The following is a 26,907-nucleotide window of genomic DNA, read 5'->3' as shown; positions in this document are numbered from 1 at the left end:
GATATCTTTTCAGTTCTACAAACCAGATGCAAATTTTAGTGGCAGTGTTGCCCAAGGCACCACTCATTCTTTTGAGCCTTGTAGAAGCAAAATGGCTTTAGAGTCAATAGCTCTTAGCAGCCTTCCAATTCCCAGATTGTAGATAGTGCAGATAAACTGCTGTATTCCTCAAGTGGTTTCCTGATTTCCTGATGGATCAGTCAAGGATCTCCAAAGAAACGAAACAAATAGAAGATATATATGTTAAGGGACTGGCTTGTGTGATTGTGGGGAGCTAGGAAGTCCAAAAAATGTAGGGCAGACCAGCAGGCTGGAAACTCAGGATTTATATGCCAGTGTTGAGGTAGAATTCTTTATTCTCTAGAATAATTTTTCTATTTTTGTAGAGAGAGGGGGTCTAGCTATTTTGTTCAGGTTTGTCTCAAACTCCTTGGCTCAAGCAATCCTCCCACCTCAGCCTCCCAAAGTGCTAGGATTACAGGTGTGAGCCACCGCGCCAGGCCTTTGCCCACTTTTTAATGGGGTTGTTTTTGTTTTTTTGTTGTTTGAGTTCCTTGTAAATTCTGGATATTAGTTCCCTGTTGGATGCAAAGCTTGCAAATATTTTCTACTATTCTTCAGGTTGTCCTTTCATTCTGTTAATTATTTCTTTCACTGTGCAGAACCTTTCTAGTTTAATTAAGTCCCATTTATCTATTTTTGGTTTTGTTGCTCATGTTTTTAGAGGTCTTAGTCATGCATTCTTTGCCTAGACCAATGTCCAGAGGGTTTTCCTTAGGTTTTCTTCTAGTATTTTTATAGTTCCAAGTCTTACATTTAAGTCTTTAATCCATTTTGAGTTGACTTTTTTATATAGTGAGCACTGATCACACCATTGTACTCCAGCCTGAGTAGCAGAAAAATAAATGAATATTTTATTTTTACTTTTTATTTTTTTAAGTCAGTCAATATTTATTGAGGGGCTAGTACATGTGAGGCCCTATGCTAAGCATTATGGAGATTTCTATGTGCCTAGCCCAACATAACACTCAATAAATGTTTGCTGTGGCTGTTGTTTAAAATACACAATATGGCCAGCCTTCAAAATGTTTACAATCTACTTTGACAGGGAAGACAGAGACAGGGAAGATAATACAAGATGTATACAGGCTCCATAGGAACATAGATATAACAGTGTCAGGCACAAAGGAGTGGTACCATTGATATCTTCTTTTTTCTTTACATATAATTTTTATTATTTTATAAGTAGACAATAAAAGGACATATTCCTATTATACTGTTTTAAAAATTAATAATAAAAATTATGTTTATTTGAGATAATTAGGAAATATAAGCACATACTAAAAAACAATAATCATTTTTGCTTCCATCATTAAGGAAAAATCCATTATTAATATTTTCATGAAGAACTTTCTAGTCATTTATCTATATATATGTTTAATTTTTTTTCAAGTTTGGGAGCATAATGCACCATGCTGTGATTTTTTGTTTTGTTTCTTTATTCTCAGCTGCTTGACATCATGTCAGGCTTTTAAAAAAAATTTTACCAATTATTAACAGAGGCACAAACATTTTGGTTACATAAATTGCCATTATACCATTTGAATCTAAGTTATAAGTGTGCCCATTGCCCGGATAGGGTGCATTGTACCCATTAGGTGTGAATTTACCTATCTCCTCCTCCCGCCTCCCACCTGCTTGATTTCTGATGAATGTTATTTCCAAATGTGTACATAAATGTTGATCAATTAGTTCCAATTTAATGGTGAGTACATGTGGTGTTTGTTTTTCCATTCTTGTGAAGCTTCACTTAGAATAATGGTCTCCAGTTCCATTCAGGTTAATACAAGAGGTGCTAGATCACCATTGTTTTTTGTGGCTGAGTAGAACTCCATGGTATACACATATACCGCATTTTATTAATCCATTCATGTATTGATGATCACTTGGGTTGTTCCCACATCTTTGCAATTGTGAATTGTACTGCTATATACATTCCAGTGCAGGTGTATTTTTTATAGAATACTTTTTTTCCCTTTGAGTAAATGCCCAGTAGTGAGATTGCTTGATCAAACAGTAGTTCATCTTTTAGCTCTTTGAGGTATCTACATACTACTTTCCACAGAGGTTGTACTAGTTTGCAGTCCCACCAACAATGTATGAGTGTTCACATCTCTCCACATCCATGTCAACATTTGTAGTTTTGGGACTTTTTGATAAAAGCCATTCTCACTGGAGTTAAGAAATATCTCATTGTGGTTTTGATTTCCATTTTCCTAATGATTAGAGATGTTGAGCATTTTTTCATGTTTTATGTTTGTTGGCCATTAGTCCATCTTCTTTTAAAAAGTTTCTGTTCATGTCTTTTGTCCACTTTTTAATGGGGTTATTTGATTTGCTGATTTGCTTGGGTTCTTTATAGATTCTGGTTATCAGTCCTTTATCAGATATATAGCATGGAAAACAAATAACCAAACAAATAAATAAAATACATGGGCTTTAAAAAATGCTTTCTGACACTGACTTCTAATTTAATATCATTGAGATCAGTGAATGCAAATTATGGTAGGATTTGTAGAAATTTACTGAGATTTTCCTTATGTAGTCAATGTTTATGTTAAATAGATAGTCCATGTACAATCAATAGATTGTTTATTCTCTCACTGTGTTCTTTTATTTTTTTTTGTAGCAAAATTATTTCCTTTTATTCTGTGGATCTTCACTAAAGTAAATAGAAATGTGCATGATTTATGTTAATTTACTATATATTTCAGAAGATCTTCAGGGAAGGGGCTGACTTCTCTTGACTAACTCCCAGTGGGCCTGAAGAGATACTGGCCAAACTTTCAAAGTGGCTCCTTGAAGATAGATTGATCTGTTTAGAACAGTCCATTCACCTGCTCAGTTTCGGGGTCCAAATTAATATCATAAAAGCAGGGCTGGGTAGGGAGTCCAGGCATTGTGCTCATCGTTCCTACGAAGGGGTACAGAAAACCAGCCCCAGCGCCGGCGTGGATATCACAGATAGGCAGAATGGAGCCTGTATGCACGCCTTTTTGCTCTGGGTTGTGAGACAAGGACAAGTGTGTCTTGGCCATGCAAATGGGTAGATTCCCAAAGCCCTGCTTCGTGTAGATTTCGGCTTTGTGCTGAGCTTCAGGGAGCAACTCAATGTCATCTGCTCTGTAGATCTTCTGAGCAATGGTCCTGATTTTATCCTTAACCGAGAGCTGGAGGTCATAAAGGAGTCGAAAGCTGCTGGGTGCCCCGGCTCTCTGGCCAGCCTGTGCCAGGGCTAAGGCACCCTTGCCCCCTTCTACCCAGTGAGTGCACTTCACAGCATCAAAAGCTCCATGCTCTCGAGCAAGGTGGGTGACAAGGTCCAGCTCAGCCTCTGTATCCGTCTTGAACGCATTCACAGCCACTACAACTGGAACTCCAAACATTCTGGCATTTTTCAATTTGTTTCTTCAAGTTACTGAAGCCTTTTACAACCAGCTCCAAGTTCTCCTCTATGTAAGCCTTGGGAAGAGGCAGTCCAGCGGTGACCGTGGGGCCACCCCCGTGCATTTTAAGAGCCCTGACAGTAGCAACGAGCACCACCAGGTGAGGGCGGAGGCCAGAGTGCCGGCATTTGATGTTAAAAAACTTTTCCATTCCAATGTCTGCTCCGAATCCGGCTTCGGTCACTACAAACCCTTTGGGTCGACAAGTTGAGTGCGACCCAGTCTGCAATGATAGATGAATTCCCATGTGTGATGTTGGCGAAGGGGCCGGCTCTGCATCAGCATTGCCACCGTCTTGGGCCTGACGCCACCGGGAACAGGAGTGATGAAGCCCGCCCGCTCTTTGGCCTCATTGTATGCCACATCACCCACAATCCTTCTCCCATTTGATTTGGCATCATCTGGGACATAAATGATCCCACAGTCAATGACTATTGCCCAGGTTTGATCCACTCTCCTTTCACCATTTTAGGCTGACCAGTTGCAACCACCAGGATGTCACCTTTATTTACCTCCTCGCCCAGGTTGGCAGTCTTGGAGTGGCAGGTGGTCCCTGTGGCATTGTTCCACAGAAGCAAGTCATACATTGGGGTTCCCACTATTTTACCATGCTCAACCTCCACGTGCTTTCCGGCGATCTGTACCCCTGTCTTTTTGATGAGTTCCAAGCATCCTTTAGGCGTACAAGGAATGAAACAGTCATTTAGATGACCTCTACCGAGATTCCCAGCACTGATACTAGTCAATACATCCACATCCTTTTCGGGTGCGATAGCATTGATCACTGCTTCCGTGTTAATAACGTTTTCTGAATCTAAAGGTAGCTGCAGTATGAATCCATGTACAGTAGTAGAGCCTTCATTCAAAGGTCTAATGTACTTTAACACCTCAGATTCTGTAGCTGTTCTTGGTAATTTAATGTGAGTGGCTTTGATCCCAACCTCTTCAGCAGCCTTCAGCTTCACATTTATATAAAGATTGGAATCATCTCTGTTGCCAACGTGTAAAATCGCCAGGCCTGGTGTGAAACCAGGTACTTGCTCCTTCATCTAAGTGACTTCATTCTTCAGTCTCTCCCTTATTTGCTCATAGGCCTCCTCCCCGGTCAGTATTTTTCTGGTGCCGTGGCCACAGTTGTTGGCTGCCAGATCTGGACTCTGCCATACTCCAGTTGTGATACCTCTCGCTGTGTTCTTAAATGTACATTAATGTAGAGATTATTGTGTTCCTGTCTGTATACTTACTAATTCTTTGCTTGCTTGATCTCTAAATTATTGAAAGAGATGTGTTAAAATCTTTTACTCTAATGGTAGATTTATCAATTTTCCCTTTTCATTCTATAACTTTCTGTTTTATATATTTTTAAGGTTCTCTATTTTATTGTGTGCATACATATTTTAAATTTTTATATCTTTCTAGAGAATTAACTTTTTATTAATATGTAGAACACTTCCCCATTGATATAATGATTTTTTGGTCTTAAAGCCTATTTTTTTTGGTCTGGTATTAATTTAACTGTACTGAGGTTTTTTTGTTGTTATTTTTGCCTAATATATATTTTTTCTAGACCTCTTAATCCTTCTGTAGACTTTTGTTTTATATATTCTTGTTTTATAAAATTTATAACATTTATAAAAACTTTTGTTTTTATAAATTCTTTTTCAGTCGAGATTATTTTTTTTTTAAAAAAATATAGTTTAATAGTCTTTGTTTTTTAGTTGAGTAAGTCTGTTACTGAGTCAGAGTGGTTAATTGTCTGGCCTTAGGTCACAGAGCTATTTTGTGGCAAAGACTAGATTCGAACCAAGGTCTTCTGGAGTCGGAATCCAAATTCACTATCCATTCATACTTCCTTGTTGTCTCCAGGCTCTCCAGTCATCTACCCCAGAACTGAAGATGACAGAAAAGAGCAAAGGAGGAGGGCCGGGCGCTGTGGCTCACGCCTGTAATCCTAGCTCTTGGGAGGCCGAGGCGGGCGGATTGCTCAAGGTCAGGAGTTCAAAACCAGCCTGAGCAAGAGCGAGACCCCGTCTCTACTATAAATAGAAAGAAATTAATTGGCCAACTGATATATATATATAAAATTAGCCGGGCATGGAAAGAAATTAATTGGCCAACTGATATATATATATAAAATTAGCCGGGCATGGTGGCGCATGCCTGTAGTCCCAGCTACCCGGGAGGCTGAGGCAGAAGGATCACTCGAGCCCAGGAGATTGAGGTTGCTGTGAGCTAGGCTGACGCCACAGCACTCACTCTAGCCTGGGCAACAAAGCGAGACTCTGTCTCAAAAAAAAAAAAAAAAAAAAAAAAAAAAAGAGCAAGGAGGAAATCACCTTCCAGAAGGAGTCAGTAAGGTGTGCTGAGGTCAGAAACTTTATTGCCTTTAAATGGGGGTTGAATGAAGTTTTGAAACCGAACCAATTTTTGCTTTGTTCTTATTTCTCTGATGGGATTTACTCATTAGAAGGCAGTGATGTTTGCTATAATATAAGTGACATTTAAATAGATTTTTTTTTTTTTGTAAATTATCGGTCATGGTAGTTCACTCATGGTGAAAAATGAAAGTCTCATAAAACTATAATTTGCAACAGAAAATGAATGATAATTTTGTCAGTTTTCTTGTTAAGTAGGAAGATACAAAGAATATGGTTGAACAAGTCTGACAGTGAGAAGACCTAAGACCAAGTCCATTTCAATGATTCACAAAAGAGATCAAACGGTAGAATTTCTCCCTAATGAAGTATTCAGTTTTATGGTTCAATAATTCACTTGGCAAGAATTTCTCAAGAATTTTCACAGCATCACTGAGACTAGCATGGGCAATTAGTTTAGGATTTGAGGGGAATTAAATGAAACTTGGTTAAAGTGGTTGATTAAATGAAACTTTGATCATTAATTATCTAAAATTATAGAGATTGTGTGATTGAAGAGTAGGGAGGGAACCACAGCTATTTGGGGGATTGAAGAATCTGTAAGCGCAAACAGCCTGATTTTGTATGGATTCTGTGAAATTTGGGATAACCATTTCTTCTTCCTAGGTCACCAGCAATAACTTTCTAGACCTAGTGTCATATCCTATTGTCCAAATTGTGGCTGCTTCCTGGTGGTGTGGATTTTCTAATAAGAGCTCTAAGTAGCTTGAATGTACTATGAGAATCACAATTGAATCCAGCTTCAGAATCCTAATTTTGCAGGTCTAGGAGACTGATATTTTTAAGCTGCAAATCTGGAACATACTCATTTTAAAAGTAAAAAAAAAACTTTTAAATTGCCAAAATCTACAATTCTAGTTCTTAAATGAAATTTGGCTGGGCATCAACAAAGGCTGAATTTCACTTTGAGTGGCAATAATCTAAGTAAGCAAACGTAGTAAATTTACGGTTACGTAGTAAATTTAGTGGCTTTACGGTTGATGTCCTTTTTCTTCTGTTGTAGGATCATCCCTACTTTGTGTTAGTATGGGAAGCAGGGGTGTTATGTGAGGTGCACTAATAAAAGATATTGCAGTAGTCTTTTAAGTGGTTTCCTCATTCTTGTTCTTTATAATTTATACTCATATTGCCACTGGAACAATTTTTTAAGCCAATTGAATTTTATGGATAAAGTGGTAACTCTATAGCTTGGGTTAAAAACTATTCCCTGTTCAATTTCAACCTGATCTCATCTCCAATCCTCCAACACCAACTGCACACACACACACACACATATGCATGCACAGAGTTTTAACCACAACCTGTTACTTGCTCTTCTTTTCTTTGCACACTCTATCTTCACTGCCTGCAATACTCTCGACTCTCCCTTCTACCTTTATAATCTCAAGACCCAGATCAGATATCACTTTCTCTTTGAAGCTGTCCTGAACTTGCCTCCCATGTGTACTTCCTCCTCTGTATGCTCAAAGCACGTTATAAATTCATCATTCTATGGAACTTTCCACTTGTATTCTAGTAATTCGTAAACTACAAGACATTGTCATACAGTGAAAGTCCACAGGGAGTAACTCCATGGGGATTAACTTTCCTCTTCCTGTTTACTACCTTTGCTTTCATCACTTCACACCTTGCTCTTAGTTAGCTCTGGGGTGGAAAAAGCATCCGATTCCTGAGAATGGGTCTTAGATTTAAGCAAATGATGGAGAAGGTAAAGAGGAATAGTAGTAAGAAATGACAGCAAGGAGAACAGGGGAGTTTATATGACTCTAGCCTGGTCTATCTAGACCTGCTGTTCTCAGGTGAACATCTGTATCTAAAGAATGCACAGAAAATAGGCAAACGTAAGATACATTTTGCTTAAATCTAGGCAAAAACAGGATTAAATTAAATATGTGAACAAAAGGAATCTTTCCCAAGTGTTGATATTTCTGTAAAACTCACACTAATCATATATCCTTTTAATATAACAGAAATACAAAGTAAATGTTTATGCTGAGATATTATAAAAGTAGTTCTGTTTTTACTTAAAATTTGGAAAAGCATCATTATCTGCTAACCACAATTTTAGAAAGATGATCTGTTCACAGCTATAAGCTAGTCTAGTAATAATAGTAACAGCAGCCATTCATTCATTACCTATTAAATCCCAAGCACTGTGTATATATTTTATGTAAGCCACACAAAAAATTTGCAAGCTAGGTGTAATTATTCCCATTTTAAAGAATAGAGAACTGATTTCTCAAAAAGTCAAATAATTTGTCCAATGTCCCTCGGTCTGTAAGTAGAATTAGGATTTGAATTTTTTTCTGCCTCCAAAACACGTTTTTTTCCTACCATACAAGTAAAAAGTAACTTCTGAGGGATAATATCTGTGAAGAAATAAAGAGCTTTTCTTAAGCTGGACCTACAAACTAACATCCACAATTCAACAGCAAACAATCCTACTAGTTATTAAGAAAAATATATTGAGGAAGTCAATTTTGCATCCCTAAAAGCATAGCTACCATGCACAATGACAACAAAAACGTTTTAAATAAGTGATCAGATGTAGTTACTCATCACTGTCCAACCCAACTCTGACATCAGGCCAAACTCATCATGTCAGAGCTGTGACCCCACACCCCCATTTGTCCGTGGCCCTGTCCCACACCTCATCATCTTCTCTGCTTCTCTTGACGTCCTGATTTCAGACCCTGAGAGTAGTTACAATATTTCATGCCATCTTCTTCACTTTTCCTCTGTCTACACAGCATTCTGTCTCTTCTGGGAACAGCCTCAGTGGGTGGATTCCCTTGGTGATGGCCTAGCCTCTGGGTTGGTAATGCAGCCCCAGATGGCCTTGACACATAACCTTACGATGGTGTTTATCCAAGAGTGATTTGTAGACGGCATCTATCAAGATTACCAAATATCTGAGTTGACTGAGTCAGGACCTCTAGGGAGTGGGGCCCTGCAATCTGCACTTTAAACAAGCTTTCTAGTTGATTCTTCCGTGGTCAGTATTTTATAAGCACTGCCCTCCCAGTTTGATGTGATCTCCAGGCACCTCTGATCTTTATGTCATCCTCTGCAATGTGAGGAGGACCCATTTGCCTGACCTGAATATATTATTGCTCTGTTCCATTCATGTGCTTTACTGTTTTTATATTTCCTGAGCCTTTTAGAAAATCATATACTGAGAGCCACTGCCTGTCCTTTGCAATCACAAATGTAATTTTTCCTTTATTTCACATATCACTTAAGTTTCTCCAAAGCCTCATCTGTTTGTGTGTACAAATAAAGGCACTTAATGTGTATAACCCAAATTTCACTGACTCACATCCACATTGATGTCATAGAAGACCTCGATTCCCTGCAAACTCTTCCATAAGTAATTCTGGAAGGTCTTGGTAGCTGCCTCGCAGGTGCGCTCAACCCTGCTTTGCTGTGCCATGCCACTGGTTGACATGTGTCACTTTTGGAATCATTTAGACTGTGCCTCTCCTTGTCTCTGAGGCTGGTGGCCTTTCTGCAGATGCCAATATCCATGACCAGGACTAGGTGCTCCCTGTCTGTGCTCCCTTGGTTTTCCGGCATCCTAACCCAAATAGAGCCGTTCTGTGTTTAGCATAGAAGTGGAGAGGATGCTGCCTGCCCTGATTTGGTTGTATTTTTTCCACCAAAGCAGCACTTTTACTCCCTGGGTCCCCAAAGTTTCTTGTGAAACCATTTCATTCTTTTTCTGCATGCAGCCCCTCTCTCCAGCACCCCAGAGAAACACCAGCCTGCGTTTCTGACCCAATCTCTTCTCGGGATGCCCATGAATAAGCCATGTGCCCCAAACAAAACCACTTGGAAAAATCTACTTCTTGTAAACCCTTTTACCAGCTCACCACACATGTTCAGTTATGTCCAAAGCTCATTTTTAGCTTAGCTTGGGACCCCTAGCCCCAACAAACACACGCATGTGTGTTAAGTTCCTGATTCTAATGATCCCAGTTTAAAAAGAATCCTTTAGGAAGAGGGTTAAACAAACTTTAGAATGTAGAGTAGGCTGTCATAGTTAGAGAGCCCAAATAGTATTGATCCTGAAAAAAATGATTAATTTTTCATTTAAAAGAGAACATCTGATGTTTGAGTTGTAGAATGTGAAAGAAAAGAGAGAAGCAGAGAATTGAACCACATGCAGGATTCAGCATTCTGAATGGAACACATTCTCCCCTACCTTTTTCCTCCTTCTCCATGTGGTGCCAGCTGTTACCAAAAGCTGCTTCCAAACCCATTACTATTCCTTTATCAGAAAGGAGGATAAAATCTTAACAAAAGAACAGATGATCGGATGCCATTGGTTCCTCTGACTCTGGAACTGCTTTAGAAGGGAAGTTGCATCTTTGCAGAATTATTATTATCAATCAGGCTTTATTGCTTCAGCTTTCTTTATTGCATTCTAACACACAAAGTAATGAAAACATATAATAAAGAGAATAAAACACGTAATGCATCACTGTGCAGATATTGCAATCATAGCAAATCCAATGTAAATGCCCCACAGGGAATACTTGAGTCTTCCAATACATTGCTAACAGTTTGCATGATACATCACGTTATTTATCTACTAAAACTGTCATGCTCTGCTAAATATCATGCCAGCATCAACCCCAAATAGCACTATTCCTTCCCTTCCTCCAAACGGGAAGCATTTTTCTTTGCTGTCACTGGTCTTAATGTTTGCAAAGAGGAGCTCCAGCTCCTGAATAATTAATGCATAATGATTACTAAGCTATGGGTAGTTTACTATTCTAGCCCCTCTGGTCTTTGCAGTGTTGCTTGCTTTAATATGCACTTCGAATTGGAACCAAGAGGTAGTAAAAGCCATTAAGACGGCATGGAGCTCAGTCAATAATGATTTACAGAGTTTGGACGCAGCCTGGGTTTTTCATTCTCAGCTCTCAAGCCCCATCTGCTGCTCATGCTTTGACTTGGTCTCCCTTTTGCAGATGCTTCCCTGATGGCAGGGTTTCTGCTCTGTTTACACTTACTGAAAGGAGTACACCATCAGAAGTTCAGGTCAAGTACACACTTTCTCTGTGGTATTTCCAGCCCTGGAAGAACATTGGCAATGACTAAATATGCTTGCAATATTTCTGCCAAATATGCACATGTTGAGCGAATTCATAATCTCACATAATATGAGTGCTTTGTAAATTTTAAATACTGATAACAATTACAAGGACCATTCACCCTCAGAGACATAGAAGGGGCTTGCAAGCAGGCTGGGAGGCCTTTAAAAAGGAAGAGTGGCAATTTTCTCATGGTGAGAGTGCAGAATAATAAGGTGAAGACTGGTGCTGTCCTGTGCTGCTTGCGGTTTCTGTTCAATGATGATCCCACAGATGAACTCAAACTGTAACGATTCCCATGTGTTGTAAGCTGTGGCACGCCAAAGGGCAGAGATAGGTCATTACCGTGGCCTTGCCTGTGAGCTGGAATGATCTAACATTCCAGGAATATCTCATGAGAAGACTTGATGATGGCAGGGCAAATTCCCCTTGGGTGGGCATCAGAAAAGGGACCAGTGGCTTCTATAAGGCCATGTCTCAAATTTATTCTCATTGGTGCTTAATCTGGGACTAAATATATGATATAAAACAGAGAATTGATCAAGATATTTGTGGGATGGTATTCAATAAAAGATACATTGAGCAGCATGCCCAGCTGCCCAATAATGTTGTCAACTCATATAATTTTATGGCATTTTCCTTCTTTTTAGAATATCCCCAAATAGCCCCAACAAATGAAAACTTTTAACATTTCAAAAATAAACATATAAATGCTTTGAGTCTTGTTCTGTAGACTGAAAAGAGATCTGTTTGCTTTTGGTAGGAGATGATGTTAATTTCTTTGAGGTGGTTCAGAAAAGGTCTTTGACTAAGGAGATCCTGGTGACCTACACGTTAGCATAAGTCTAAAAGGTCAAGCTTGCTATTTCCTCCTCACCCGGCAGACCGATCCTTATGTACTGTAATTGGTGCTTTGCCCTTTCCAGCTCTTAAATTGTTGCTAGGCCTGCCACTGGGTTAAACGGATGGGACCTGTGTCGTCGGTAGAGTAAAGGGAAGTGAGGTGCGTTGCTCCATGACTGCAGTTGGTTTGCTAATGAGTCATTTGTCAGAGAAGAATAAGTTAAGAGAGAAATACCTGTAGTAGGACCCGAGAAGCCCTCATAGTAGGGTATGCAATGAAATGACAGACGGAATATAAAGATCTCTGAGTATGTTGGAGGAATAGAACACACTGACAGCAAATCAGTGTCACTGTTTATATTAGATTCCCAACAGACAAACGCAGTTGAGTCATGCTCCTCCACAGCTTACAGTGTGTGGTGGGACCCTTGGATGCAATCTTGGTGTGTGGTGTTGGTTGCTGATGGCATAATGATAGGGATGGGGGAGGGGAGTCAGGGTTCAGTGCAATCCTGGGGGTTGTTTTTATGCCATTGCCCCGTCTCTCCAGGTGCCAGGGCCCTGCCTTTCTCTCCTGTTGTTTGTGGTTTCCTTATTAGTGACCCAAGTCATTGAAGGGGGAAAGGAGGTGACTGTCTTCATCAGGTGGGTTGGATGGAACTGAGCAAAAGTCGGATGAGCTTCACTCCTGCTTATTGGTCTGTGGGTGATGCACCCAGACCACTGTGGCCTGAGTGCTGGCTATATCACCATGAAGCTCCTGAGGTGGCAAAGCTAGACAGCCCTTCAATGGTCCTTCATTCCTGTCCACGCCTCCCCTCCCCTTCTCCCAGTCATGGAATCATTGCCTGGACTGAGGAACATGGGGAGACTGAAGATTCTATTTTTCTAAATTTGTACCATCTTGTATCTGCACTTTAGCTTGTCAAACACGAGTAAATAATTTCACCCTATTGTTCAGTTCCCTCTGCTTTAGTATTCCTAAGGCAGTGAGTGATTTGTCCTGTCTCACTTGTGTTGGGGGAGACTCTTTGTGGTACACAAAGAAAATCCAAGGAGAGGGGCAGCTGATGTGGAGGGAGATTAAACACAGCTAAAACTTTAAAAACGTTATCCTGCCATATTTGTTATTGGATATATAAACAACTTACTAGAGTATGTGTAAGCTTGGGTGAGTTATTTAACCTCTATGTATCTTCATTTTTTTTTCCTTTGTGATGATTATAACAATTGCACCTAGCTTCTAAACTTGTCAGTATTGAAAAATATAATATATATATAAAGTACTTCATTTGGGACTGGGCATGTCACATAAAGTATGCCCCATAAAGATATACTCAGTGTTAGGGGAAAATGTGAAAGAGTTTGCCACTCTATCCACTCTGAAAAGACTGAAAAGCTAATCTAGCATCCAAAGCTTCTAGTCATAGCCAGGGACTGGGTCATGGTCTGGCCATGGAATAGGGAAACATGTTTAGGATTTACAGTCAGAAAACCTGGGTGTGTGAGTCCTGGTTGAACTGCTTGCTATTATTGTGTCAGTTTCCCATGGCTGCTGTAACAATTACCATAATCTTTTTTTTGTTAGACAGAGTCTCACTCTGTTGCCCAGGCTAGAGTGCCATGGCATCAGCCTAGCTCACAGCAACCTCAAACTCCTGGGCTCAAGCAATCCTCCTGCCTCAGAATCCCAGGTAGCTGTGACTACAGGCATGCATCACCATGCCCAGCTATTTTTAGTTGTTTGGCTAATTTCTTTCTATTTTTAGTAGAGATGGGGTCTTGCTCTTGCTCAGGTTGGTCTCGATCTCCTGAGCTCAAGGAATCCTCCTGCCTTGGCTGCCCAGTGTGCTAGGATTACAGACGTGAGCCACTGCACCTGGCCAGTCACCATAATCTTTGTGGCTTAAAACAACAGATATTTATTTTTTCACAGTTCTGGAGGCCAGCAGTCTGTAGTCCCAAAGTTCTATTGGGCCCAAATCAAGGTGTCAGCAGAGCTGTGCTCCCCTGGAGGCTCTGGGGGAGAATTCCTTTCTTGTCTCTTCCAGCTTCTAGTGGCTGCCAGTGTTCTTCGGCTTGTGGCTGCACCACTCCAGTGTTGGCCTCTGTGCCTTCTCCTATGTGTGTGTGTGTGTAAAATCTCTCTCTTTTTTCCCTTATAAGGATACATGTGATTGCATTTAGGGCCCACCCGATAATCCAAGATAATCTCTTCATCTCAAGATCCTGAATTGAATGACATCTGCAGAGACCCTTTTCATTATAAAGTAACATTTACAGGTTCCAGTGGGACCTGATCTCATTGGAAGGTCATTATTCTACCTACTATGTCTAACCTCTTTTAGCCTCAGCTACTTCACCTGCAAACGGGGAATAATAATAGCTAACTCACAGGTATTGTGAGGATTAATTCAACATATGTGAAAATGCCTCATTAATGTTAATGTGTTATGCAAATAGTTGTTGAAAGAAGTCTTCAGAAATCCATTGAGACTAATATAACTGCTGTATGCATCCCGTAGTCCTGTGGCAAAGTGCAGCATGAAGCCTGCATTTTCTGAAGTGGTGTTAGGATAATCTAAAATCGAAAAGCACAAGAAGCTGTCACTTATTGTTCAATTTAAACATTATAGGCTTACTGTTTACTGGACACTGTTCTGAGGACTGAAATTACAAGGATTAAAAGAAATCCCTGATCTTGAAGAAATTATATTCCATTTGGAGTGGATAGATACACAAAGTCTGAATACATTGTGATAAGTGGCATGATAGAGTGTGGCTGTGTCATTGAGTGGGGGCAGGGAGGGCTTAGACCAGCCTGGATGACACCAGGAAAGGGTGTCTCACCTTTGAGGGTGGTGGCATTAGAAGAAACCCAACTTGTCCCTTAGTTGCTTTGAGTCATAAGTTAAACAGATCATCTCTCTGCCCTTTGGCTCTTGCATTTTGGAATGGAATAGGTAATGATGTAGAATGAGATGAAAACATGAATATTTGCTGCTTGGCTCTTCTCCAAAGCTTGAAGGTCACACAGAGTTGTATCAGGAAGATGCTTTTCAATTTTGCACAGAGTCCAGGAATACCTCCCCATCCTTTTCTTCCATTTCCTAATTTTAAAATGCCTGAATCTTTAATAATCAAACCAAATAAATTATGAAAAACCCATCAACAGATGGTGGTTTTGATGGCGCTGTCCCTGGGAATAGATTTGTAATTCTGTCATGTTGATGGGAGAGAAGATGTTGGTCGATATGTTCCTGATTCATTATCATGCTAGCAAGGGCCGCTGCCTCACGATTTCCTGTCAGATCCTTGTTCAGCCAGCAAGGGAGGTAGACACGGGAATGTGTCATTCAGACCTATCGGAAATAAATGTTGCTTTCTCTTCCATATGTATTGTTTCAGCACTCCAAGTTATTATGACATGAGAGCTAACAATTGTAGTTCTAGTTTCAGAGAAGCTGATAAATTATGGGGATCCTATTTGGAGAGACAAGGCATATTCATCAAAAGATAACAATTCCCAGCAGCATATTCTGAAGCAGCAAATGAGGGGTTTTAAAGACTTGGAAGAAAGTGGTATTTGGGGTAGAGTCTTTTGAAGAGGTGGGCCTGGAGTTGAGCTTCAGAGTGTTAGTTGTGAGAAGGTAGCTGTGGAAAGCTGCTCAGTGACCCAGGAAAAGCGTCACTAGCAAGAGGCAGAGGCAAGAACATGCTCATGTCCTCCGGGACAGGAATTGTATCCAGGTGGATAAAGAAGTATGTTCAGAGCCATGTGACTGTGAAATATACGTTTGAAGAGGGTGGTTCAGTCCAGATTCATTTATGCATTTATTCATCAGCTACTTATTGAGAGCATACTATGTGCTGGCCATGGCCCTAAGGTAAAGAAATTTGTCTTTTGCAATGTTGGCAATGAGAAACTGAGAATATTTTTGAGCATTGGAGTGTAAAGTATTGAAAACCACAACTTGGGAAGATTCATATGGCTGTCTTATATAGAGCACATTAGAATGGGAAATACTGAAAATGAATAGATAAAATGAAGACACAAATTGCAGGTGAGAGATGGATGCAGAAGACATTACCAGGGAAGAAGTGGCTATTATGTGTTTCCTTAGTGCTTTATAGTGTGTTGTTTGTTTGCATGTCTATTTCCCTACCAGACTGTAAGAGCCTTAAAGGCAGAGACCACACCTGATTTACTATCTCTTTACCCCTAGTGTTATGCCTGGTGCCTAAGTCCTCAGTGAATGTTTGTTGAGTTTCTGATGATTAAATATGGATTGGATGTGATAGATCAGAGGGAAGAAAAGTTAAAGAAGACTCAAGTTGTCAAATCTGGAAACAAGGGAGGGTTATTAATTATTAATAGAAAAAGGTCTAGCTGCATCAGAGGTGCTACTGAGTGAAGATGTTCTCCCTTAGCTCTCATTAGTCAGGAATTTGCAACATTGAGGTAGTAATGAGACATTAGAACTGATTTAAATTCCTAGATTACATTTTAGGAAGAGAAGCTTCTAAGACAGTGTATCAGAATCTCCAGTGGGAGGGAGAAGGGGAGCATAGTTAGAAAAAGCAAATTCTTTACTCTCAAATCTGATTTTATCCTTAAATATTTGTTTATCAATGGAAGAATGAATTTTAAAAGATTCATACACTTTGATGAGTCTATACAGACCTTTCCTAGCACTCTTAAGAATCATGTCTCGCTGATCTGGACCATTCTCTCAGAAAGCAGGCTCAGCTGGCAGGCATAGGAGGAAACTTTCACTCCATTTTTAAGTTTTTATGTGCAAAAAATGAATAAGTTGGTACCCATTATAAATAATTCAATCAAACAAGTTTTAAAAATGAGGGTATATAGAGAGCGGGAAGTTAAAGTCCCCTTCACTGCCATCCACATCATTTTTATCGTAGACAATCATTGATAGAAGATTGATTTGTTTGTTTTAATCTATTTTAATCTACACATGCCTACACACACAGGGATTTTTTTACACATAAGTGAGATCATATTATACCAATTAGTTTGGGGATATCATTTTTTCTTTAACATCTATGATCTTTCCATGTGTATATGTGTAAAACAGCCTCATGCTTTTAACAGATGTATAGAATTCCATTGTATTAATAATAATAATAATCAATATTTGCTACGTGTCAAGCACTGTGCTAAGCATTTAATATGATAATCTCATTAATACTTATGCTGATCCTAAAGAGTGGTTGCTTTTATAACCCTAATTGTAGAAGAGGAAACTGAGGCACTAAGATATTGATGGCTCCAATGCCACAAAGATAGCAAACATCAGAGACAGATTTTTATTCTAGGCAATCTGTTCCTAGAATCCCTACTCTAGACTGCCCTCCTGTGAATCTACAATAATTTTTTTAAATAATCACCACTAATAAAGACTAAAATTTTTCCATATGTTTACTGGTCAATTTTATTTCTTCTGAAGATTCATATCCTATGTCTTTTTTTTTTTTTTCTGGGGTTGTTTATCTTATTGAAGGAGAAAAGAGTAGGAAGTCTTTATACATTGGACATTTTAATTTTTTACTTTATATTTTAGTCTTATGGCTATTTTCTTCCTATATCTTAACTTTGTGGTGCTTTTCATCAGAAAGAAGTTTAAAGTTTTTCACTTAGTAAAATATGCCCATTTGTTCCTATATGGCATTTGGGTTCTGTGGTAACATTCCACACCCCAATTTTAAAAATTCACCTTCTAGCACTTTTAGTTTTCTTTCTGGTTTAACTCATCAATCTATCTGAGATTTAGTTTTATATGTGTAAGAAAAGCATATGAGAAGTTATACCACTCCCAACTGAATGAATTGTTGCTCATTGGGGAAGGGAGGGGATGGGAATAAGAAATGAGCATGAAAGGAAATGAATGAATGAATTTGAAAATTTTTGAAAAAGAAAGATTAAGAATACTTCCCCCAACAGCCACGCCGACTCTCGCAGATGATTTGGTTGATATAATCTTTAACAAGGTCGGGATGTACTACTGCAAAGCCGACTTGCCTTCATACTTGCAGATATTGAATTATCAAGTGTCTCCTCCTTCATAATTGCAGTGATCAGAGAATTATTGCTCTGTGGATCTGGTAACTCCTCAGAAGGTGTAGCTGAATTATAAATATCAGACAGCAATAGAAGGAGTAAAGTCATTCTGGTTCTATATTAACCACTCTAGGAGGAATGTCTTCACTCCTGGCTGATGTGGTGACACCACTTTGACCAATATGTACTCTCCATGAGCCATTTCCTTCTGACGCCTGGGAGCCAGGGCAGTGCTCTCTTTTGAGAGAGATGATGTACTATTGGAAAAAATCTTTCTGAAATAGGAGAGTCTCTTCCAGGGAGGGCTTAAAATTTAAATGGAAATGGAGGAAAGAGCTCTGTTGGATGATCATGGTGAGGAAGTCAAGACTTTTTCCCCTCATTTTTGCACTCCTATAAACAACCCGGGCTGTTTTATTCATCATTCCTCATAGTGTCCTAGACAGGCGTAACTGCCACATAGCGAGAGATGAACCCAACAGGGCGCATTCATAAAATAACTTTATGTTTCCTCCTGCAGTCCTTTCAAACTGACTCAGTGTGCTTGTTTAAGTCCAATAGATTTTCCAGTAACTTCTAGATTATAAAACGTCCTCAATCACTTCAAGTCGCAAGAATAGTCTCGGTTCAGCATTTTAAAGGTGCAGACAGTTTCATAATAAAAATTCTGAACTTCATTCGAAGTTTAAGGTTGTCTCCCACCCCCCCAACTCAGAACTGCTTTGGGCTGAGAAGCCAAAGATGAGGAGGGAGGGTAACATTAACTTCCACATTCATTCCACTTGGTGCTTTCCCTTTTCCGTACACACACCCACCCCCCCAACCCCCCAACGCCAGCCTGCTTAGCTGCCTCTGCCTCCTCCTAATGTTCTTCCTTTAGAGAAAAAGATGTTATCTGGTGCTGCAGATAATTCCCATGAAATTTCAATTTTTACAGGGCCTAGAAACATAAAAAAATTCTTCCAAAGACCTTTTTTAATGAAGTGAATGTAACATTGTCATCAAATGCTGAAAAAGATTGCACAAAAATAAAGCCACAAATTTCCATTTTAATTGTGAATAGTGAAGCAATCATCCCAAATAAAAAAATAATTAAGCAGAATCAGCAGCACCTTATCAGCTAATACACATGACCGTGTGAAATGTATTTGAGTTGATGCATGGATGACTTGGTATAAAGAAATACATTATAATGCATTTTGTTATATTGATAGATGTACATTGGGAAAATGCAATGATAATTTCTATAGATACTAAAAAGGCATTTGATAAAGTTTGACATCCATTCTTGATTTTAAAATTCAGTTACATAGGAATATATAGATCCTTCTTTAGCATGACAAAAAAGCCCATCTCAATCCACAAAATAATATCATGCTTAGTGGATGCCAAGGAACATCTCCAATAAAGTCAGAAATAAGAGAATGTCCACTAACAGCATGACCATTTAACATTGTTTAGACTGAAGTACTAGCTGATACAAATAGGCAAGCAAAATATACATTAGAAAGGAGGAGATAAAAATATCATTCTTCACATATGATTCGATTTTTAAACATGGAAAACCAAAGGTAAATTGGTCAACTAGTATAAACAATAAGATAATTCAGAAATATTATTGCTACCAAATTAATATTCAAGAATAATTAACTTCTATATATATGATCATCAACCAATTAGGTGATATAAGACTCCATTTATAATAGCAATAACAAGGTAAATTTCCTGGAATAAACTCAAGAAGGAATGTACAATGTCTATATACAAAGAAAACTTTATAAGACCCCCAAGATACATAAAAATAATAACCTGAACAAATGAAAAAGTAGGCAATATTCTTGGAGAGGGAGATGGTATATCATAAAGAATTTAATATTCACCAAGTTAAACTATACATTTAGTGAAATCCCAATGAAATAATAATAGAAGATCATCCGAGACAGATAAGCTGATTTTTTTCCCCTCTACTTAAAAGCTATTACTGGGTAGGCATACTGGCTCATACCTTTAATCCCAGCAGTTTGGGAGGCCAAGGCAGGAGGACTGCTTGAGGCCCGGAGTTCAAGACCAGCCTGGGCAACATAGTGAGACCGCATCCCTAAAAAAAAAAAAATTTTTTAAGTTAGCTGGGTGTGATGGTATGTGCCTGTAGTCCAAGCTATTCGGGAGGCTGAGGTGGGATCACTTGAGCCCAGGAGTTTGAGGCTGTAGTGAGCTATGATCCTGGCATGGCACTCCGCCTGGGCAACAGAGAAAGACTCTATTTTAATAAAAGTGTTGCTGTTCAATATTTCATTTCATTTTTTTGATCCTTCGCATTAGCTGTTTTTTAAAAATTATTTTACATAATGGTTTAGACTCAATCATACACTTACCAATGTTTTTGCCAGTAGTATCCTTTTGTATAGTAGGTCTTTATTCTAGGGTCGTTTTCCTTCTAATCCAGCATAATCTTCAGAATTTCCTTCATTGAGGGTCTTTTGGTGATAAATTCTCTCCACCCTCCCCCCGCCCCAAGTGTGTGGGTGTGTGTCTTAATTCTTGGAGGTGTCTAGAAATGCTTTATTTTGATTGTTTTTAATGTTTGCTCAGTTAGGTACTATAGTAGAATAACAATTTTTTTCTTGGTATTTTGATATTACCTTATAGTCCTCTGGTTTTCATTGTTGCTGTTGCATAATCAGCTGTCTGATTATTGCACTTATGCAGGTAATTTTAATTTGTCTTTTCTCTCTGGCTACTGTTTAAAATGTTTCCTTTATCTTCTCTATTCCTCAGTTTTACTCTTTTTTTTTCAAAATTTACCATTTAATCATTTTTAAGTGTACAGTTCAATAGTGTTGAGTATATTCACATTGTTGTGAAATGGGTCTCCAGAACTTTTTCTCAGTTTTCCTCTGATGAGTCTAGTTGTAGATTTCTTTTTCTCTGTGCTGTGTAGGATTGGCTATATTTCCTGAATCTAAGGATTCATGTCTTTCATTAATTCTAGAAATTTCTCATCCATTATTTCTTCCACCATTGCCTCTTCCAAATTCTTTTTGCTTCTTCTGGAATTCCACTTAGATCTTTTATACCAAAAATCTAATACAAAATTTCCATCTCTTTTTATAATTGTGAAAATTGAGTCTTAGAAAATGAGCAATTTTTTTTTTCAATTTAGTTTCCATGTATCTGATCCTCACCTCTCTTTCTTACTTCTTTTTTTTTTTTTTTTGAATGTATATTTTATTGATTTGTGGTTTTTTCCCCACAGAGACTTGGAAAACAAATCAATGCATCTCAAATTCAGAATTGCATGGAACTAGCATATTACAAGCAGAGCAGACAGCAAAATTATAGAGATTGTTAGAGTTAAGGAATGCTGTGCACCTATGATATACTCTATGCTTCCTGGAATTTGATTGTTTTAGCTCTCACTTATGAGCTAAATACTGATCATACATTATTTGTCTTTCTGTGCTTGGCATATTTCACTTAACCTAATGTTCCCTGAGTTCATCCATGTTGTCACATATACTAGGATTCCTTCCCTAGTTCTATCTCTTTTTCTCACTCTACAACATTCTAAAAACTTTCTTCAGATCTATCTTCAAGTACCCTACTTACACCTAATCAGCTATGTCCAATCGGCTCTTTAGGATGCCTATTGGCTTTTTAAATTTTAACAATTATGATTTGTGTGTGTGTGTGTGTGTGTGTGTGTGTGAGAGAGAGAGAGCTATATTTAGCTAGTTTTTAAATCTTTCTCTTCCATAATATGTGTAATTACTGGCTCATGTTTTTTATTTAATTTTATTTCCTTAAATACTTAAAGCACATGTATATTATATTCTTTGCTTAATTATTTTGTACTATGAAACAGCTATGAGTCTAATAGAGCTGTTTTATTTATTTATTTATTTATTTTTGCTACTCTCATTTATGGTGGCTTGGTTCCTCATATTTTCTATGAAAATCCAAAGAAGTCTGGTTTATGCACCTATGATTACTCAAAGTTAGTATATCTCCATGCTTCTTCCCCCCTGCCACTTAGTTCTCAAGTCACTAATTCTTTCTTAATTTGTGTCTAATTATCTGTTAAACCTATATACATTGAGTTAATTTCAGTTATTGTATTTTTTTCACTTCTAGAATTCTCTTTTTTTCAGATTTCAGTTATCTTCTGACATTCTCAATCTCATCTTTTATCTCCTTGAACATATTAAATATAACTATTTAAAAATGTCTGTCTGATAACTGCATTACATTGTTCCCCATTGATCTGTTTCTAGTCTGTATTATTTCCCTTTATTTTTGTTCATATTATCTTGTCTTTGTGTGTGCCTGGTTATTTTTTATTGAGAGCTAATCTTTGCTTATGAAAATTTGTAGAAATAATTTAAAGCCCAGGATAATTTTATCTTTTTCCAAAAATAATCTACATTTGTTTCTGGCAGGAGACCTGGAGCTTTAGTCATCCCAGACCACCCTGATTCAATTTCAGGAAATAAGATGACTCAATGCTGGGCTTCAGTCCATGAAATGTTCAGTATACTCATAGGTCACCCTTACTCCTCGGGTGCATTTCTTTTCAGACTATACAAGTTCCCCCTCCTTTGGTAATCCTTGAACTCCAATATTTGTCTCTCCATTCCACAAGGCTGTCAGAAGCTCTGCTCATCTTCTCACCTGCATATTTAAATGATAGCAGACACTCCTAGAAGGAAAGCATCTCCAAATGTGTGGCTCACTTGGCAGTGTTTTCTTTTTTCTCCAGATCTTACTCTTTAATTCCTCATTGTTTTGTTAGTTTTCTGCATACTTCATGTGTATATTTGCTGCATATTTCCTACTTTTCTAGGTGTCCTCAATGGAAAGGTTGGTTCCAATAGCTCACTCTGTCATTGTCAAAAAGAGAAGTTCGTATTACTTTTTAATTAAAAATATACTTCTGATTTCCTACCAGTTCTCCATCAATATTGGTGGCCCGCTGATATTGCTAGTCTCCTTTGTCTGCTTCTGTCTGGTTATGGATTCCCTTACATGCATTTTTTTTTTCTTTGCTTAAACATTTATTTAAATTTTAAATTATTATTCCCTCAATAAAGCTGATGACTAGCAGGTAAGTGGTGGAAGCACAGCAGTTGCTACTCTTGTGACCCATCAGTAAACAAACTGGACAAAACCATCACCCTCTGTGGAAGCTTAGAGAGGAAGCCTCTTTACTTCCAGATCTCCTTTGATCACAATCATAAAGATTGGGAGCCCTGCGGCTGACCTGTAATGTTCTCTTCCAGTTCCACTGGGATTGGAAGACTATAAATCTGTGAGCAACAGGTAATGACTTTCCCCAAAAGGACTTATAAGCTTCCTTCAGCTAATCGACCTCCAGGAAATATGAAATCTCAGGCTTAGCTCCTGGTATGAAAAATAAGTCTTTGATTCTATGGGTACTTCCTTAGCTCTCCCGAGTCCCCTAGAGAAACAAAGTTTAATGTTGGTTCTCTGCCCTGGGCTTCGCTAGAGAATTCTCAGCCTCAGAGACAGCATTAGAGCACCAGCCTTTCTGCCCTGGGTACTCTTTTAGGAAGTTGTGCTGAAGTCTCTTTTTTTCTCCTAATCCTTTTCTACTTTCTGAGTTTTTGCTTATCTCTTTTCTTATTCCAGTTCTTTATCTCTTAATGGAATATGAAGGACACTGACCTAAGTTCTTTTCCAAGAATGTGATAATGATGATGAAGATAGCATGGTGATGACAATAACAATAGCTAGAACCATTTATTGAGCACTTATTAAATGGCAGCCACTGTACTATATGCTGTATATGCATGGCTTAATTTCCTCCCCCCCCTCAAAAAAAAATCTTACACAAAAGTTTCACCTCTTTCCATAATTGTGAAAATTGAGACTTAGAAAGTGAGCAACTTGCCTATGGATTATGTAGTTAGCAAGTAGCAGTGCTAGCATTTTAACCATGTAAGAGACTTTGCCTTTTACTACTCTGATATATTTTCAGACAAAAATCATGTATATATGCTCTGATAAAGAATTTGTTATGTATGTATTTATTTTTAAAGTAGTCCTTACAAATGTGGTAAAAATAAGTCATACTTAGTATTATATTTAACTAGCCATTTAAAGACTCAAAGTATGAAATGTAAAGATAATTTTGAAAGCTTATCAACTATTATTGCAAGAATTTTAATTTCTTCTCTGCTACTAACTGTGTAAACTTGAGAAAATTACATGACTTTTCTATAGGTCTCAGTTTCTCAATTGTGCCATGAAAGAATTACCTTAGATTATCTCTAAGACTTACTAGAGATCAAAGATGTCTTTGCATTCTTAAAAATATCATATAAATCAAATAATTTTTAAAAACACAATAAAAACAATTTTTGAGACAGGATCTTACTCTGTCACTGAGAGTGGAGTACAGTGGCCCAATCATATCTCACTGCAGACTCAAACTCTTGGGCTCAAGAAATCCACCTGCCTGAGCCTCCAGAGTTTCTGGGACTACAGGTGTGTGCCATCATGCCTGGCTAATTTTTTTTTAAATTACTTTTTGTAGAGATGGGGTCTCACTACGTTGCCCAGGCTAGTCTTAAACTCCTGGGCTCAAATGATCTCCCTGCCTCAGTTTCCCACCATGTCAGGCTTAAAAATACGCTTAAGAAAATTATTTTGTATATTCGTTATTCAAGTATAACTTCCTCCTCTATTTTAAAATCAAATTGTCATGTTTTATATGTACATGAAATATATTTATATCTTATATATCTTAATATTTATATCTTATATATCTTAATATTTATATATTATTTTTATATATTTATATTCAACGTATATTTAAAACATATATATGGTAGTTTGTTTTAAATAAGATATACGTTTTCTTGTATAGATAAAGGTAGATTTTAGACGTTGGGGAAAACATTGTGGTAGATGTTATTAGCTGCTTTCCTTCCATCTAGCCAGTCTCCTCTCTATCTGATGAATAGAAAGTAATTTATCTCAGCGTGGCAATATGCCCAGCCAAAAATCTTAGCTTCGTCATCACACGTTAGAGGGATGGGCATGTGGCACAGTACTGGCCAGTGAAATACAAAGGGACAGTCTCTGGGAGATGTGGGCTTTCCTGATTTAGATACCACCTCCCTGCTCCTTGCTCCTTCCTTCTCCCTGCCCTGCACAAAAGGCTCACAGGGCCAGCAGACACCTTGCGACTGAGTAAACAAAAGCCACACGCTAAGGATGGCAGAGCAGAAGGAAAGAAGATGACCCTGGAGGCATTGTTAACTGTCTGGACGGTCTACTTCCAGATTTTTCTGTCATGATGGAATACACTGCCATATTCGAAGTCACCAGTAGGAGGGTTTTGTTGCCAATGTGTTCATAACGGATTCAGCAGCTATTGATTTTAGTCTGCAGCAGTAGACTGTGTGATAGGAGGCACATTTTCTTTTCTGTTCTCAATCAATTTAATCTGCTCTGCGTATCCACTGACTTGGTCAGTGGGAAATTCATCCTCAGTCTTTTCTGTGGTCCTTTTTCTGTCCTCTCAAGAATTCTAGATTTCTGGGGTGTTTAAAAACACAAACACTGGGAAAATGCCGTATCCTTGGTTCACAGTGGCTGCGCTCACTCAACATCGCCTTACATATTTTCCAGGCACCGTATGAAGAATGCCAGTATACAATGAAAGCCCCTCTAGCTGCAGATGTGTTGTCAAGGCCTAGTATTCAGGCTTTAGTTGGACTCAGACAGACCAGAAGATATCCACTATGGCCACCCACGTTGTGGACCACAGACTTGGTTCAGGTATCCTGTAGTCTCCCATCTGGGAACTACCTGGCCTCTCCCATTAGTGGAGACCTGTAAAACCCCATCCCTCCCCTTGGTCTCAGGACTCTTAACTTTCCCTGGGGTGCAGGAGCTTCTGCTGTATCCACTTTAAACAGTACTGCAGCTCCTCCTCCTGTAGAAGTGATCTATCTTCATTCTTAAGATAATAGCAGATATTTTTATGCTATCTCATTTTTACAGGTGAGAAAACTGAGGCTCAAAGGCCAAAGGTAAAGTCACCTAGCTAGTAAGTAGCTGAGGCAGAGGTGCAGATGGCCTGGCTCTAGTCCCAGCACCCAAACATTGTATTACACTACTCTCTGCCTACCACACAGAAGCTGGGGTATGGGTAAACACACCCCAACTGCTAAAAATACGGTGCTGACCCTTTTATGGGTGAGATGGGGCTAGGAATGTTAACTCCCAGTTAGTATTTTTCTTCTTGATATTTCACTCTGTTTTATAGCCAATGAAGAAAAATATGTTGCTTTAAAAAAAAAACTACCCTAACTTAAGCTTCCTGTGTCTTAGTTTTCTCATATTAAATTGGGAATAGTCATTTCTACTATGACTTTGCCTCTATATTTTACCTCATCCAGATTCAATGATAGGAAAAATAAGGTATTATCTAGGAAGGCTTTTGAAACCTTGAGGGAAAAAATGTGATATTATAATAAGAAAATTGATACAACAGCAGATACCATAATGGGTAAAATGAATTTTAACTTGGGTTTCCCTAGATGCTCCCTATTCAGTTCTAAGTAAAATATATTTCAATCTAGAAGAAAATAGGGACCCTGCCAACTATTATTAATGCTCACTTGCCTTTTAATTGAAGCGCACTCTTGGAAAATGTCGCGTGTATCTGGGGAAATATAATGCATTCAGCATAGGGATAAATCTTTTTTGAGAGAGCCAGACCTAGGGATTTTTCTCACTTTCCAGCCATTCCACAATCTTTCTGGTTTATCAGCTCCTTTTTCTGTGCTAAGCGGTGACGGTAATGCATGCATTTGCCTTTTTCAGTAAATCATCCTTTTATAATTTGGCTTTCTTTCAATCTCAGATTCCCATTAGAAGAGTTTTACCTCAAGGCATATTGCAACCAATTTCCC

General features: G+C 38.5%; 2 pseudogenes; both read right to left on the bottom strand.

Annotated features, from left to right (window-relative positions):
* Positions 1 to 2,766: 2,766 nt before the first annotated feature.
* LOC105869317 (C-1-tetrahydrofolate synthase, cytoplasmic pseudogene) lies at positions 2,767 to 3,775 on the bottom strand (annotated as a pseudogene).
* Positions 3,756 to 4,711, bottom strand: LOC142874845 (C-1-tetrahydrofolate synthase, cytoplasmic pseudogene; annotated as a pseudogene).
* Positions 4,712 to 26,907: the final 22,196 nt, after the last annotated feature.

This window comes from Microcebus murinus, chromosome 13, assembly GCF_040939455.1.
Source record: "Microcebus murinus isolate Inina chromosome 13, M.murinus_Inina_mat1.0, whole genome shotgun sequence".
Taxonomy (NCBI): Eukaryota; Metazoa; Chordata; class Mammalia; order Primates; family Cheirogaleidae; genus Microcebus; species Microcebus murinus.
This window is presented reverse-complemented; position numbering and strand designations above follow the sequence as displayed.